Source organism: Heptranchias perlo, chromosome 3, assembly GCF_035084215.1.
Source record: "Heptranchias perlo isolate sHepPer1 chromosome 3, sHepPer1.hap1, whole genome shotgun sequence".
Classification (NCBI taxonomy): Eukaryota; Metazoa; Chordata; class Chondrichthyes; order Hexanchiformes; family Hexanchidae; genus Heptranchias; species Heptranchias perlo.
In genome coordinates this window covers 92,009,735-92,026,882 of record NC_090327.1, presented here as the reverse complement: position 1 = coordinate 92,026,882, position 17,148 = coordinate 92,009,735, and the positions used below count along the sequence as shown (strand labels likewise).

Sequence of the window (17,148 nt, the reverse complement as noted above, 5' to 3'; positions counted from 1 at the left end):
TTCGTTCATAATTCTTTTTTGCTATTCATACATGGGATAATTTTATGAATTAAGGCTCCCGTGTGATTGCCTGCTGGGAGCATGTAGCGGGAAATTGGATGCACACTCCCTGATGGAAAATCATGAGGAACACATGCTTGAATTCTCACTATGTGCTTCTGGTGGACATAGCTCCATGCTGCAAGCATCAATTCTTCCAATTATCCCTGATAAAGTTTTCATCAGAGGAATTCTACTGTATGGGGAGCAAATCTAAAAAGCTAATTGCTTTGGGAATTTTTAAGCTTTTCATTTGGAAGGCAATTTCATTACTGGAGAATGACCTACAGCTTAAAGTGATTACATAGAGAATAATGGGTTGATGGGAGGGCTTACAAGAAAACCAATCTCATCAAATGATTCAGATGAGAGTGAGCCTTGACACAATGTTGACGGTGAATTCCCTTGGGTCCTCTCCTGGTCCACTGCTATAACGTCAGCAAGAGTTTGTCAGAAACCCAGTTTACGTGTATAAACTGGACTTCCGCCAAAGTAATGGTTGCGGAGCGGGAGAAGCCCCAAGGAAATTCACCCGTAGTATTGCCTCAAGGTTTGGTTAACAAACCATTCAAGATTCACTCTCCGCTAAATCAACTGCTGTCCATCTGTTTCCTGCTTGAGAAACAGGTGTCCGTCCAGCAGAGGAAAATCAGGGTGGGAGGGGAGCAAATCGGCTACCCCTTGGACACCCAAGGCCCGTCTGATACAATTTGGCACACAGCACTGTTTAAATATGCAAATTGGGATCCTACAGCGTTGTAGGACCCCAATTGCAATTTTGAAGTATAGCATGCGCTGTGCCGCTCTGCTAATTTGTCCCAGACGGTGAGTGGCCTAACTAGCCGCCCCACAAAACGGCCCTAAACCCCTTTTTCTTTTAATTTTGTGGAGCAGGAGTATTCCTCCGGGCTCCACAGAAATACTGCAGCCCACTGCCAGCCCATGCTCATGCCCCTCCAGAATCGCTTCCTCACCCAGCCCTGACCTGCCTACTACTTCAGCATCGGTGTTGGCTTATTTTCTGGCCTCCAACAAAGGGCGAGTTACAGTGGAGAGCCTGTTTGGTGGGCACACCCCCAACCCAGCAGCACAATTGGGTGAGGAGGAGTGGGGTGGGGGAGGGAAGGGAGGGGAGAGGCAAGGAACATCTGCCCTCATGTTCTTTAGTCTATCTGAATAACTTTTCCAGATCTCTCTGAGTGCTATCAATCTCACAAATAAGGCAACTGGTCAAATCACTTGGCGTGATCATCAAATTTTGATCTTGGTAGCAGTTCTTCATTTATAAATATTTTAACAGCAGGAGACTTAAGAACAAACTCCATTTCAACCACACAAGTTACTGTCCTTCTCACACTTTTTTTATTCGTCATTGCTTTCAGCTTTCTATTGCCAAGCCAGTTCTGGCTGGTTAATTTACCATTAAATGCATGAGCCATAATCTTCTTTAAAACTTTCACTTGTGGAACTTTATCAAATGCCTTCCAAAATTCATGGGAATTGTATCCAATCGGTGGCTCCATTTACTAATTTAGTTACATGTTGAATGAATTCTAGCAGATTTGTGAGGTCTGACTTATTACTTGTAATTGAATGCTGGCTACCCTTTATGGCATTCTTGTACAAAGCTAGTATCCCATTAAATCCTTTCTTCCCAGTATTTGCCATTTGTAATTTATACTGTTTTAATTTTATGTTGGAGTGATTTTTTTTAATTCCATTTTTACGTTTTTGTTGCTGGTAACAACAGTCGGAGTGGATACCAACTGCATCTGACAGTTGATATTTCTACAAAAGGACTGGCAATTGTGACATTGTTGCAGTTTTATCAAGGAATTATCTGCAGTTGATTAGCATGGACTTCTGATGTCTAGTGTACATTTCTAACAGATTTAATTATATTAGGAGTTCACTGTAGATTGTTCTTAACTCTCTGAAAAATCCTGCAGGTATCAAAGTTTCCTTTACCATACTTTTCTCTCACGCCCTGGATAGTATAGCGCGTTATCAATAACTCCTCATTATCTGTAAATACGATTATTTTTGTATCATGTTTCAGAACAATCCTCCTGAAACCTGAAACAAGATTTTGTTTGTTTTGCAATCTACATTCTTTATTTGAATATTGCTATGTGGTCATTTTTTTTTATGAGGGCAGATGCTGCTTTTATTGTTTTCTGTTACTGCATTTATTGCTTTAGCAATTTACCTATCTAGAGTATATTGTCCTAAAATGCAATAAGAAAAAGCTAACCCAATTCTCTTTCCTGTAATCAAATTGAAAAGCGCTCAATACTAAAAGAATAAACATTGGGGAATAATAGAATACCCAATTTACTCCAGAAGTGAAGGAGACTTAATAATTGATCTGTGAAAAAGTCACGATGAAGGGCTTTCTCACCTGTCAGGTATTGCAGTATTTCAATGTTCCCCATTGTGCACCCTGTTTTAATGTGTGGGGATAAAATACATTTTAATGGTCTGTTTTTATTTTTTCAAATCATTGTCTCCACAGGATATTTCCCACACTATTGTGCGGTGACCAAATCCCTTTTGCATTATCAATATATGCATCATGCTGGCACAATGTCGAGACACTTGAAATTTTTAAAAAAGATGTTTAATTTTGAACAAAATGAAGGTGACGAGTTCAGTTCCCCTTTCCCAGCTGTTTAGTTTTATTGGAACTAATGTGTTCAACAAAATAAAATGATCTCGGGTGCTAAATGCTCCTTTCATGTAAGACAAGAGTTTACTTGTATTCCCTCGAATCTAGTATACTGCATTCTCTGCTTACAGCAAAGCTCCCTCTATATTGGGGAGAGACCAGATGCAAGTTGGATGACTGCTTTTCTGAACATCGCTATTCTGTCCACAAGTGTGACCCCCGACCTCCCTGTGGCTCACCACTTTAACTCCCTCTCCCATTCCTAATCTGATGTTGGCCTTCTATGTTGTTCCAAGGCTTGAAGAATAGTAGGTTCGATTTTAACTATTGCCCGTTCTTGCTGGTGGGTGGCCTGAGCCATTTAGAGCCCTGGACCGGATTACCATTCTGCCGGTGAGCTGCGGGCACCAAATGGATGTCCTGATGCAACTCGCCGGTTCTGGGAAATCGGCCAGTTCCCACACTGAGCCGATCGACAGCGGACCCTGGGAGGGATGGGGAGTTGATCCCAGAAGGAGGTGGTGGGGGGGTGGGGGGCCTAGGATGGGCTGGCCACACCAAAAAAAATAATATATTTCCTGGGCCATTTTGTGAGCGTCCTTTAGATGTTGCTTTAAGATCCATTGTTTGGGCCACTCACCACCTGGTACAAAGGGGATGAACTTACTAGATTTAATATAAGTTTTTTTTAAAATGGAAATGGAGAAATTAATAAGACCAAAGATAAACAAATCTCCAGGATCTGATGGTTTCCACCCCAGGGTATTAAAAGAAGTAGGTGAGGAAATTGTAGATGCTTTAATCATCATCTTCCAAAATTCTCTTGATTCAGGAATTGTCCCCTTGGATTGGAAAATTGCCAATGTCACTCCATTATTTAAGAAGGGTAGGAGAGAGAAACTAAGAAATTATAGGTGTATTAGCCTAATGTCTGTTGTGGGGACATTACTAGAATCTGTTATTAGGTACAGAGTGATTGAGCATTTGGACAAACATGAATTGATCAGAAAGAGCCAACATGGATTTGTAAAGAGGAAGTCATGTCTAACGAACCTAGTTGAATTTTTTAAGGAGGTAACCAATATAGTAGATAAGGGAGTGTCTATGGATGTTATTTATATGGACTTCCAGGAGGCAATCAATAAGGTTCCATAAAAATGAGAGCGCATAGAATTGTAGGCAACCGATTGACATGGGTAGAGAATTGGTTAGGAGGTAGGAGACAGAGAGTCAGGATAGTGGGTGTGTACTCAAATTTGCAGGATGTGACTAGTGGTGTTCCCCAGGGACCTGTACTGACGCCTCAGCTTTTCATTATATTGACAAATGACTTAGAAGAAGGAATAGAGAGCCATATATCCAAGTTAGGTAAATAGTGTAGATGGGAACAGAAAGTTGCAAAGGGACATTGACAGTTTAAGTGAGTGGGCAAAACTGTGGCAGATGGAGTTCAGTGTGGGGAAGTGTGAGGTCACCTGCTTTGGACCTAAAAGATAGATCAGAGTATTTTCTAAATGGTGAGAAGCCAGGAACTGTGGAGGAGCAGAGAGATTTGGGGGTCCAAGTATTAAAAGCTAGTGGACAGGTACAAAAAATAATTAAAAAGGCTAATGGAATTTTGGCCTTTATTTCAAGGGGCTGGAATACAAAGGGGTGGAATTATGTTAGTTATATAAAGCTCTGGTTAGACCCCATTTAGAGTACTGTGTTCAGTTCTGGGAACCGCAGCTTAGGAAGGATATATTGGCCTTGGAGGAAGTGCAGCTCAGATTCACCAGAATAATACTGAGACTAAAAGGGTTAAATTATGAGGACAGGTTGCATAGACTAGGCTTGTATTCCCTTAAATATAGAAGATTAAGGGGCGATCTGATTGAGGTGTTCAAGATGATTAAAGGAATTAATAGGGTAGATAGAGAGAAACTATTTCCTCTGGTGGGAGAAGTCCAGAACAAGGCAGCATAGCCTTAAAATTAGAGTTAGACCGTTCAAGGAAGCACTTCTTCACACAAAGGATAGTACAAATCTGGAACTCTCCCTCCCCAACCCCCCCCCCCCCACCCTCGCCCAAAAAAGCTGTTAAGGCTAGGTCAATTGAAAATTTCAGAAGTGAGATTGATAGATTTTTGTTTGGCAAGGGTATTAAGGGTTACGGAACCAAATTGTGTACATGGAGTTAAGGTACTGATCAGCCATAAGCTAATTGAATGGTGGAACAGGCTCGAGGGGCAGAATGGCATACTCTTGTTCCTAAATGAAGGCGATCAAAAGGAATATAAAGTTGATGGAAACACTGGGGTAGAAATTGGTATGCATTGCGCCCATTTTTTGGGATTAAAATGTACTGCATAGGATCTCGATTTGAATAACTTAATGAGGTATAATAAAGGGACCTAATGCCTGCTTCAGGCAGGTGCCTGGGACGCCTAAATAATTTTTTAAAAACTCCTAATCCAATTTTGCGCTCCGTGCAATTTGAGGGTGAATCGGGTGGAGGACCTTGTACTCCAAAATTGATAACTTTTGCACCCGTTTTACGCCCAAAAAATGGGTGCCACGCATACCAACTTCTCCTGTGTTTCTGGCAGCCTTTTTTTAATTTTAAATTTCTTTCATTTACAATTTTTCCCCCAAATTTTATACCTTATGAGGTCTTTCTCTTTTTGCCACCTGACCTGTTTTCTTTTGCCTCACTGAGATAATCTTTTACATCACAAGTTTTCTATTGAGCAGTTTGCAAGTCATTCAACCTATTAGAGTATCTGTTGTTTCTCCCTTTTACTTTTGCCCAACTCCACTAAAATGCTTGCAAATTTTGAAGTTTTCAGTCCCATTGAAGATTTGCACCCAAAATATTAGGAACATAGGAACAGGAGTAGGCCATTCAAACTTGTCAAACTAACTTGTCTTTTTTCTATCGGTGCTGACAAACAAAAAAAAATACACAATTCTGAAAAAGAAATTACTTAACTGACCCATTAAACTGGTTACTCAGTGTTAGAAATGCTCGTAAGAAGTTTTCTCCAGGTAGAAACTAAATAAATGTAGTGACAAATTCCACAAAATGCTTATCACCTTTTGAGGAAATATTTTATATTAATTTAATTTAAGTTAGTGGGTTCTACTGGCCTGAACTATTTAATATGTCACAGTGGAATCTGGTTTTAGCGATCGCAGTTGAAAATCATCCTCTGATCTAATTTAATTTCCCCTGCCCATTACAAATTCTATTCAGTGTATGTTTTTGTTCTTTTTTACTGGTCAGTGCAAGTTGGTGACACGAAAGGGACTATGGTGGGTAGGTGGTTAAAATCGCTGCAGGGTACTTACCACTCTGTTCCTGCTACATTCCTGCCTGCCGCCATTTTAACCACAGTTTTTTTAGTCGGCCGAGGCGTCCACCAGAAGCAGGCAGCGGCCTCATGAATATATACAAATCGAGTTCCTACGATGCAATTCGGACCCCAATGCCATTTTAATGTGCAATTAAGGAAGTTCCGTCCTGCGCCCAACCCAACAGGATTGGACTCTCTGCGCCACTGAAACAGTATTTAAAGGGACACTTAGCTGCAAGTATGGATCTGTGTGCCACTGTGCTGTTTGGATTGCGAGGAGAGTTTCCAGCTTCCAGAATGTTTCTTTCTCTCATTTTTGCCTTACTTATCATCAGTAAGCTCTATCTACTTATTATGGGTGCTAATATTGCCGGTTTTGTTTGGATGGTGGAGCTGTCAGAAGAGGAGCAGTAGCAGCAGTCTCAGCAACCAGTATGAGCACCAGCTGGGCCTATTACAAGACAGTAGATGAGAGGGGCTGCTCATAAAAGGCCACACCCACGACACAGGGTGTACAGACCAAGAATCATTTTCTTGGATCTATCTAAAGAGCAGTCTATCAGGAGGCTGTACTTCTCCAAGCAGGAGGTTACAGACTTCTGTAGCCTCCAGCAACAGGGGATCTGCTCCCTGCTGGACGTGGGGTAATGCTTTGCCACTGGCTCTCAAGTCACCACAGTCCTTAACTTCTTTTTCCACTGGCCCTTTCCAGTCTGCTACAGGGGATATTACTGCATCTCCCAGTCTGCAGTACACTGCATTAAGCAGGTCACCAACACCCTGTTCGCCAGGACTGACCATTACATCATCTTCCCCATTGACCTCAATAGTCAACAAGAGAGAGCTCGGGGATTTGAGGCAATGGCCAGCTTGCCCCGCGTGCAGGGCGTCATTGACTGCAAACATGTTGCCATCAGGGCACCTGAACAGCAACCAGCAACATTCATGAATAGGTAGGGCTATCACTCCATTAATGTCAGCTTGTCTCCAATCACAGAAACCAAATCGTGCACGTTTGTGCAAGGTACCCAGGATGCTGTCACAATACTTTTATCCTGCGTCATGCAACCATCCCCCCTATGTTCGACCCTTCTACCAATGTGACACTTATGGCTCATGGCACCCCTTCCGCAACCTCACTATGCCTGAGCAACATAGGTAAAATCAATGCCATGGGAACACCAGGATGGTTATCGAGCACACCATAGGACTGCTGAAGCAGAGTTCAGATGTTTGGACAGGTTTGAGGACTTCCTAAAATATGCCCCACAAAGAGTCTCCTGCATCATAATGGTGTGATGCATCTTGCACAGCCTCGCCACACTGAGAGGCCTGCATTTGGAGAAGGCAGAGCAAAAGCAGCAGTCCTCATTGGATGAGAAAGTCTAGGGTGGAGGTGGGGAAGCAAGAAGAAGGAGGACCACCTTAATACCTTGCAGCAAGAGATTTGAGGAGGAGTTAATTGCCCTGCAATGCCGGAGACTGACTTAATTCCCCTGCTTGCACAAAACCCTTCCACATTCCTTGTTACATTCTCTACAGCCCTTGTTATATCCTTCACCCCTCCCTTAATCCTGCATTTAAAAAACAGTGAAACCATTCAGCCAATTTTTATATCAATGATATACTGACACTGCAGACTCAGAAGCTATAAAACTACATTGCAGACCAAAGTACCAAATGTGATAAAGGTGATGAATTTAATTCTCACTCAATTGTGGACCCATGGTGCATTTCTTATAAGAGGTTTATTACCTCTACTACTCCTGCCACGGACTCTCCTAGTGGCCTCAGCAAAGCTGGTGGAAGATTGTTGTTGCTCATGTTGGGATCCTTGAGATGCTCGTGGCTGATGACTTCTAGGCGCTTGAGCCTGTGAGGTCCTGCCCACAGACAATTGCTCCTCAGCTGCTGCCAGGGCAGTCTGACCCAGCTGTCCTATTGGCACTATGACGAGGGGGTGGTGGAGGAGCAGACGTGCTGATACCTTGAGCGAGGGCAACATGCACTGCCACTCCCATGGGGCTGGGGTTCACCACTTCCACAGACTGCTGAAGATTCCTTGAAAGCCCCTATCTACTCAGTTCACCGATCTGAGTCTCTATGGTGGAGCCAAGAGTCTGCATGGCAGCCATTTGAGCTTCCACTAAAGCTGCAAAGGCTGGTGCCACTGAGTCCCTTTGTGAGTGCTTGGCTGCAACCTCCCTTTCCTCTCAAATCCTCTCCACGCATCATGGCTACAGTGCGTACCATCCACAGGATGAATTGTGGCAACTCGCCAAGACTTCTTTGACAACATCTCCCAAACCCACGACCTCTACCGCCTAGAAGGACAAGGGCAGCAGGTACATGGGAACGAATAATAAGAAAAAATTCACATCCACATGCTGCCACTTGCCGACATCATCCGAAAACACGACGTCAGATTCCACAAGTATGCTGACAACACCCAGCTCTACCTCACCACCACCTCCCTTTAACCCTCCATTGTCTCTGATTTGTCACATTGCTTGTCCAATATCCAGTACTGGATGAGCAATTGCGTCCAACTAAATATTGGAAAGACCCGAAGCCATTGTCTTTCGTCCCCACCACAAGCTCCATTCCCTAGCCACCAACTCCATCCCTCTCTCTGGCCACTGTCTGAGGCTGAACCAGGTTGTGTGCAATCTTGGCTTCCTATTTGACCCTGAGATGAGCTTCCAACCACATATCCGCTCCATTACCAAGACCGCCTACTTCCACCTTTGTAACACTGTACGTCTCTGCACCTGCCCTCATCTGCTGCTGAAGCCCTTATCTGTGGCTTTGTTACCTCTAGACTCGACTATTCCAATGCTCTCCTGGCTGGCTTCCCATCTTGCACCCTCCATAAACTTGAGCTCCTCCAAAACGCTGCTGCCTGTATCCTAACTCACACCAAGTCCCGTTCACCCATCACCCCTGTGCTCGCTGATCTACATTGGCTCCCAGTCCGACAATGCCTCAATTTTTAAAATTCTCATTGTTGTTTTCAAATTCCCCCATGGCCTTACCCCTCCCTATCTCTGTAAACTCCTCCAGCTCTACAACTCTCCAAGATGTCTGTGCTCCTCCAATTCTGGCCTCTTGCGCATCCCTGATTTTAATCGCTCCACCATTGGCAATGGGCCAATGTGATTGCACTAGAGAGGGTACAGAGGAGATTCATGAGGATGTTGCCAAGACTGGAGAATTTTAGCTATGGGGACTGATTGGACAGCCTGGGGTTGTTTTCTTTGGAACAAAGGAGGCTGAGGGGAGATTTAATTGAGGTGTATAAAATTATGAGGGGCCTAGATAGAGTGGATAGGAAGGACCTATTTCCCTTAGCAGAGAAGTCAATAACCAAAGGGCATAGATTTAAAGTAATTGGTAGAAGGATTAGAGGGGAGCTGAGGAGAAATGTTTTCACCCAGAGGGTGGTGGGGGTCTGGAACTCACTGCCTGAATGGGTGGTAGAGGCAGAAATCTTCATTACATTTAAAAAGTACTTGGATGTGCACTTGAAGTGCCGTAACCTACAAGGCTACGGACCAAGTGCTGGAAAATGGGATTAAGCATGAATAGCTCTTTTTCGGCTGGTACAGACACGATGGACCTAATGGCGGCCTCCTGTGCTGTAAATTTCTATCATTCTATGATTGGCGGTCGTGCCTTCAGCTGCCTAGGCCCTAAGCTCTGGAATTTCCTCCCTAAACCTCTCTACCTCTCCTCCTTTACAGCACTCCTTATAACCTACCTTGTTGACTGTTCTAATATCTCCTTATGTGGCTGGGTGTCAAATTTTGTTTGAAAATCGCCTGTGAAGTGCCTTGGGATGTTTTACTATGTTAAAGGCGCTATATACATTTAAGTTCTTGTCGTTGAGGTGGTCACACTCACCAAGATAGACTGTAGATTACATCACACAGGCTTGAAGTGAATTCCCCCACACTTTTATCCATAGTGCTGAAACTCCTTGGCAAGCCTTCCAATACTTGATATAACTGGTCATGATGTGGAGATGCCGGTGATGGACTGGGGTTGACAATTGTAAACAATTTTACAACACCAAGTTATAGTCCAGCAATTTTATTTTAAATTCACAAGCTTTCGGAGACTTCCTCCTTCCTCAGGTAAATGTTTACCTGAGGAAGGAGGAAGTCTCCGAAAGCTTGTGAATTTAAAATAAAATTGCTGGACTATAACTTGGTGTTGTAAAATTGTTTACAATTGATATAACTGGGACAGCCCTGTGACTCATTGCTGCCAAAATACTTGTCTCTGCATTGTGAATGCAACCTAGCTTTAAGAGGTGCGTTCCTGCTTTAAATAGTTCTTGGGAGGCCCGCTAGAAATTGCGCAGAGAAAATGCATGGTCTGCTCATTTCCCGATGCGATTGGATGAGCAGTCCATTAATCATATTCAAATGAAGCCTGGGAGTTAATATCATCCAGTCCTCACACTGGCTACATCGTGAGGGCTTGCTGCTCACCCCGCCCCCTCCAGATTCCCACCTTGAGTTAAAATCAGTGCTCAAGTAGTTTAATACATCCTGTATACTTGTTCAGGCACCAAAATAATTTTCACACCTCCTTTTGCAAGTCATTATCAACCAGTCAGCAATTCATTTACCCAGCTTTTCTCCTCTTGCAGTACCTGTTGATCAACATGACAGATGAGAGCCATTATGCAAGAAAGTTTTCGCTTTTAATACCTACAAGATTGACTGCGGTACACTGTTGATCTATCTGTGCCAGTTCAGAACTTCTGTTGTAAATCCCTTTGACCCACCACATTGGAACCTAAACCAAGACAAATCTAAAGGTCAAATAGTTCATATAATCTTTTAAAATGGTGACAGTCCAAGAAGTTGCCGGGGGCAAGTTTGAACCAGCAATTTAGTTGATAGATCAGCAGTGCAACACAGATAATCCACGTTTTGATGATATGGTGATCAGCTATTTTGTAGTACTCCAATTGGGAGTTTGCCAAATCACACATTATAACTGGTATTATAAGCAGATTCTGCTTTATCACGGGGGCATCAAAGTCCAAATCAGAACATATTGTGCCAGAGTCATGAAGCTAGACTAGGGTTTTAGTTCTGTGGCTCAGTTGAAAGATTAAAAAGAAGAGAAAAGTTAAACATAAGAATACCGTACTCAGTTCTGGTCTCCATATTACAAAAAAGATAAAGAGACACTGGAGAAGGTGCAAAATAGATTTACAAGGATGATGCTAGAACTGAGAGGTTATAACTATCAGGAAAGACTGAACAGACTGGGGCTCTTTTCTCCAGAAAAGAGAAGGTTGAGGGTAACCTAACAGAGGCTCTTAAAACTATGAAGTGGTTCGATAGGGTAGACATGGAGAAGATGTTTTCACTTGTGGGAAGTCCAAAACTAGGGGCCATAAATATAGGACAGTCACCAATAAATCCAATGAGGAATTCAGGAGAAACTTTTTTTACCCAGAGAGTGGCTAGAATGTGAAACTTACTGCCACACAGAGTGGTAAAGGTTAATAGCATAGATGCCTTTAAGGAGAAGCTCGATAAGTACAAGAGGGAGAAAGGAATAGAAGGATATGCAGATAAGGTTAGATGAAGTAGGGTGGTAGGAGGCTTGTGTGGAGCATAAACACCGGCATAGGCCAGTTGGGCTGAATGGCCTATTTCTGTAGTGTAAATTCTATGTAGTAAGTTACACACAGCTATGCATTAGCAGCAGCAGAATAATAGAGGTTCAGAGGTGAAAGCAGTCTTGGTGATGGATCAGATGCGGGGAAGAAGCTGAGTTTGAGGTTTGAGCAATATACCAAACTTTCACACTTCGGGGATTAATCTGAGGAGGCAGTCTATGAGATTGATGGATTTGAGTTGTATATGGAGCTAGATCACAGATCAGCCATGATCTTATCAAATGGCAGAGCGGGCACGAGGGGCTGAATGGCCTACTCCTGTTCCTATGTTGTTCCTAGGTGTTTGTAGGTGTCAGAGAGGATAACTTTGATTTTGCCGACGTTAAGCGGGATCTCATTTGGCTCATCCAAGTCTTAATGTCACATATGCAATTGACAGGGTTGCAACAGCTGTGGGGTCAATGGAGGAAAAGGAGAGGCGTACACGAGAAAACTAACTCTAATAATATTGCCTAATGGTAGCATATAAATGATGGAGAAGGGGGCCAAATGATGGATCCTTGAGGTACACCAGAGGTAACTATGCGGACACAAGGAGATTCTCTGGAAACTATGTAATGTCTCTGGTGCGATGGGTAGGAGTGGAAGCAGTAAAAAGCAGTACTACATAAAATGCAATGAAATAGCAATAAAATCTATTGCATCAAAATTCATATAGAGCTATTTATTATATTTCAGCTGTTTACAATTTAACATTTATTTTCCTCTCTATATTCTTGGTTGTTTTGTATCTTTTTGATTATGATACCATAGTACAACATGGCTGACAAATTTCACCAAATGTCTGGTTTATAACATGTTTTGACCTGGCAAAATTTTACTACAGAAATAAAAGTCATATATGACCATAAATGTGCAATGTAGATTCCAGAATAATTACACTTTGTGATAGTTAGATGCATCTCTCCACTGCTGCATAATCCTGCTGTTATTTCTCTAGCCGCCAAGGTCAGTGATTTGCCTTAGATTGTGTGAGGTTAACCACTTCTTGATTCAAGTTTCCTTGGTCTTAACTTTATACGATTTAATTCACAAAATAGATGACCAATTAGTAATCTCTTTACACAGCCATTTCACAATTACACACTTCATTCTTAGCAAAGATATGTTCATCACCCAGCAGTAGTTTACCTCTAACTGTAGTGAGGAATATAGGGAACAGGAGTAGTGCCATTCAGTCCCTCGAACTGTTACAACTCTACTTTTTGTCATAGTTTAGCAAACCATCCAAATTTATACCAAGTCATCTTCATGAAATACAAATAAATTTGTGGAGATGGCATCTATCCAACAATGTGGAAAATTGCCCAGGTATGTCCTGTCCACAAAAAGCAGGACAAATCCAATCCGGCCAATTACCACCCCATCAGTCTACTCTCAATCATCAGCAAAGTGATGGAAGATGTCGTCGACAGTGCTATCAAGCGGCACTTACTCACCAATAACCTGCTCACCAATGCTCAGTTTGGGTTCCGCCAGGACCACTCGGCTCCAGACCTCATTACAGCCTTGGTCCAAACATGGACAAAAGAGCTGAATTCCAGAGATGAGGTGAGAGTGACTGCCCTTGAAATCCAGGCAGCATTTGACCGAGTGTGACACTAAGGAGCCCTAGTAAAATTGAAATCAATGGGAATCAGGGGGGAAACTCTCCGGTGGCTGGAGTCATACCGAGCACAAAGGAAGATGGTAGTGATTGTTGGAGGCCAATCATCTCAGCCCCAGGGTATTGCAGCAGGAGTTCCTCAGGGCAGTGTCCTGGGCCCAACCATCTTCAGCTGCTTCATCAATGACATTCCCGCCATCATAAGGTCAGAAATGGGGATGTTCGCTGATGATTGCACAGTGTTCAGTTCCATTCGCAACCCCTCAGATAATGAAGCAGTCCGAGCCCGCATGCAGCAAGACCTGGACAACATCCAGGCTTGGGCTGATAAGTGGCAAGTAACATTCGCGCCAGACAAGTGCCAGGAAATGACCATCTCCAAAAAGAGAGAGTCTAACCATCTCCCCTTGACATTCAACGGCATTACCATCGCCGAATCCCCCACCATCAACATCCTGGGGGTCACCATTGACCAGAAACTTAACTGGACCAGCCATATAAATACTGTGGCTACAAGAGCAGGTCAGAGGCTGGGTATTCTGTGGTGAGTGACTCACCTCCTGACTCCCCAAAGCATTTCCACCATCTACAAGGCACAAGTCAGGAGTGTGATGGAATACTCTCCACTTGCCTGGATGAATGCAGCTCCAACAACACTCAAGAAGCTCGACACCATCCAGGACAAAGCAGCCCGCTTGATTGGCACCCCATCCACCACCCTAAACATTCACTCCCTTCACCACCGGCGCACAGTGGCTGTAGTGTGTACCATCCACAGGATGCACTGCAGCAACTCACCAAGGCTTCTTCGACAGCACTTCCCAAACCCGCGACCTCTACCACCTAGAAGGACAAGAGCAGCAGGCACATGGGAACAACACCACCTGCACGTTCCCCTCCAAGTCACACACCATCCCGACTTGGAAAATATATCGTCGCTGGTTCAAAATCCTGGAACTCCCTTCCTAACAGCACTGTGGGAGAACCTTCACCACACGGACTGTAGCGGTTCAAGAAGGCAGCTCACCACCACCTTCTCGAGGGCAATTAGGGATGGGCAATAAATGCTGGCCTTGCCAGCGACGCCCGCATCCCATGAACGAATAAAAACAAAAATCGCTGTGATACCACTGGAGCTACTTCACAATTCTTACATCAATTTACTTATCATTTAAAGCCCTATGATATTCGTCTGTGCTGCTTTCTATCTCCATGTGACCTAATAAAGGTCTTAAAAATGATGATCGGTTTCGATGGGGTAGACGTAGAGATCACGTTTCCACTTGTGGGGCTGTCCAAAATTAGAGGTCCTAAATATAAGTTAGTCACTAATAAATCTAATAAGGAATTCAGGAGGAATTTCTTTACTCAGAAAGTGGTTAGAATGTGGAACTTGCTACTACATGGAGTAGTTGAGTGGATTAGAATAGTTGCCTTTCAGGGGAAGCTCGATAAGTACATGAGGGAGAAATGAATAGAAGGATATGTTGATAGGGTGAGATGAAGTAAGGTGGGAGGAGGCTCGTGTGGAGCCATAAACACTGGCACAGACCTGTTGGGCCGAATGGCTTATTTCTGTGCTGTAAATTCTATGTAATTTTATGTTTCTTAATGTTTTTATTAGAACCCAAAATAAATCTCTACTTAATTTTCTCGGAGCAAAGTAGCAATGTTGGTAGAACACAGCTTTATGTTTTCAAGTGTAACACTTAGTCATTTCCTTGGAACTGCATTGTTTTCAGAGTGTTTTATTTGAAGTCAGTTTAAATATGCTTATGTAACTTATCATTTTAATTTTTAATTTCTTGCCTAGAACGTGGAGCTAAGCTGTGGATGAGTTGACTTTGACTTTGTTATTTGTTAGTTATCCTGGCCAACATTTATTCCTTAGACAACAACACCAAAACAGATTAAGTGGTCAGTGGATTCATTGATGTTTGTGCTGTGCACAAATTGACTGTTGCTTTTGCTTGCAAATCAACCGTGACTGTACTTCAAAAGTAATTCCTTGGCTGTAAAGCACTTTGGAACATCCTGTGGATATAAAGGCACTATAAATTAACTTCAATGTTGCCCTGCATCAAGTTGATCAATAAATTTAATTATTGCCATCATATCTGTAGATTTATAGTCTACTGTTCTGGATATCTATCTAATCCATCCATTGATCCACTCCAGACAAATCAGGATCTGGAAAATAAATTTGACCTGGCCATTTGTCGGCATTCTGAATGAGATTTAATTTCCAGATCCTTTTTATTGTCCACAGAAGACAACAGTACAGCTGGTCAGTGTTCTGCATTTATACAAGAATCCAGTTGATGTTCACTATGTAAAGCATCTCTTTTAAAAGAAAGAAAGACTTGCGTTTATAAGCACCTTTCATAGAGTCATAGAGTTATACAGCACGGAGAGAGGCCCTTCGGCCCATCGTGTCCGCGCCGGCCATCAGCCCTGTCTACTCTAATCCCATATTCCAGCATTTGGTCCGTAGCCTTGTATGCTATGGCATTTCAAGTGCTCATCCAAATGCTTCTTGAATGTTGTGAGGGTTCCTGCCTCCACAACCCTTTCAGGCAGTGAGTTCCAGACTCCAACCACCCTCTGGGTGAAAAAGTTCTTTCTCAAATCCCCTCTAAACCTCCCGCCTTTTACCTTGAATCTATGTCCCCTTGTTATAGAACCCTCAACGAAGGGAAAAAGCTCCTTAGTATCCATCCTATCTGTGCCCCTCATAATTTTGTACACCTCAATCATGTCCCCCCTCAGCCTCCTCTGTTCCAAGGAAAACAAACCCAATCTTCCCAGTCTCTCTTCATAGCTGAAGCGCTCCAGCCCTGGTAACATCCTGGTGAATCTCCTCTGCACCCTCTCCAAAGCGATCACATCCTTCCTGTAGTGTGGCGACCAGAACTGCACACAGTACTCCAGCTGTGGCCTAACCAGTGTTTTATACAGCTCCATCATAACCTCCTTGCTCTTATATTCTATGCCTCGGCTAATAAAGGCAAGTATCCCATATGCCTTCCTTACCACCTTATCTACCTGTTCCGCCGCCTTCAGGGATCTGTGAACTTGAACTTTCATGATCTCAGGATGTCCCAAAGCACTTTACAGTCAATTAAATACTTCTAAAGTGTAGTCACTGTTGTAATTTAGGAAACACAGCAGTCAATTTGCGCACAGCAAGGTCCCACAAACAGCAATGTGATAATGACCAGATAATCTGTTTCAGTGATGTTGGTTTAGGATTAAATATTGGTCAGGACACTGGGCAGAACTGCCCTGCTCCACCTTGAAACAGTGCCATGGGATCTTTTATGTCCACCAGATGGGGCCTTGCTTTAATGTCTCATCCGTGAGGCGTGCAATTTGATATTGCTTTTACCCAAACATTTCCATAGGTAACCACCATGTGTGAAAATGAATCGGCTTCCACACAAAATGCATGTGAAGTCAGTGGAGTGGTCGCGCCTCGTGCTCAAAGCTGCTGTCGGGAGGCCCAAATCATTTTTAGGTTTCGGCCTCAGAAGAATATAGTCAGTGAGTCGAACGGGTGTCAGCCGTTGCTCGTTAGTTGTGGGAAAGGTGGAAAATCAGCTGCCTACTACGCTGAACTGGCTTGTAGGTCAGGTCGGTGGGCCACAGTATTTTTGTGGAGCCAAGAGGAGCTCTCCTAATTCTCCTTGCCCCACAAAATAAAAGGTAAAAAGAGCCCTTTTCCGGTGCGGCCACCAGCGGTTGTTTTAAGGTACCGATGGTTAGGCCGCTCACCGCCTGGTACAAATGAGTGGAG

The 17,148-nt window shown here is 43.4% G+C and overlaps 1 protein-coding gene across 1 annotated transcript in view; it reads left to right on the top strand.

Moving 5' to 3' along the window:
• Nucleotides 1-17,148, top strand: part of csmd3b (CUB and Sushi multiple domains 3b) — a 1,733,930-nt gene that overhangs the window by 211,650 nt on the left and 1,505,132 nt on the right. The gene's annotated exons all lie outside the window — the stretch shown is intronic.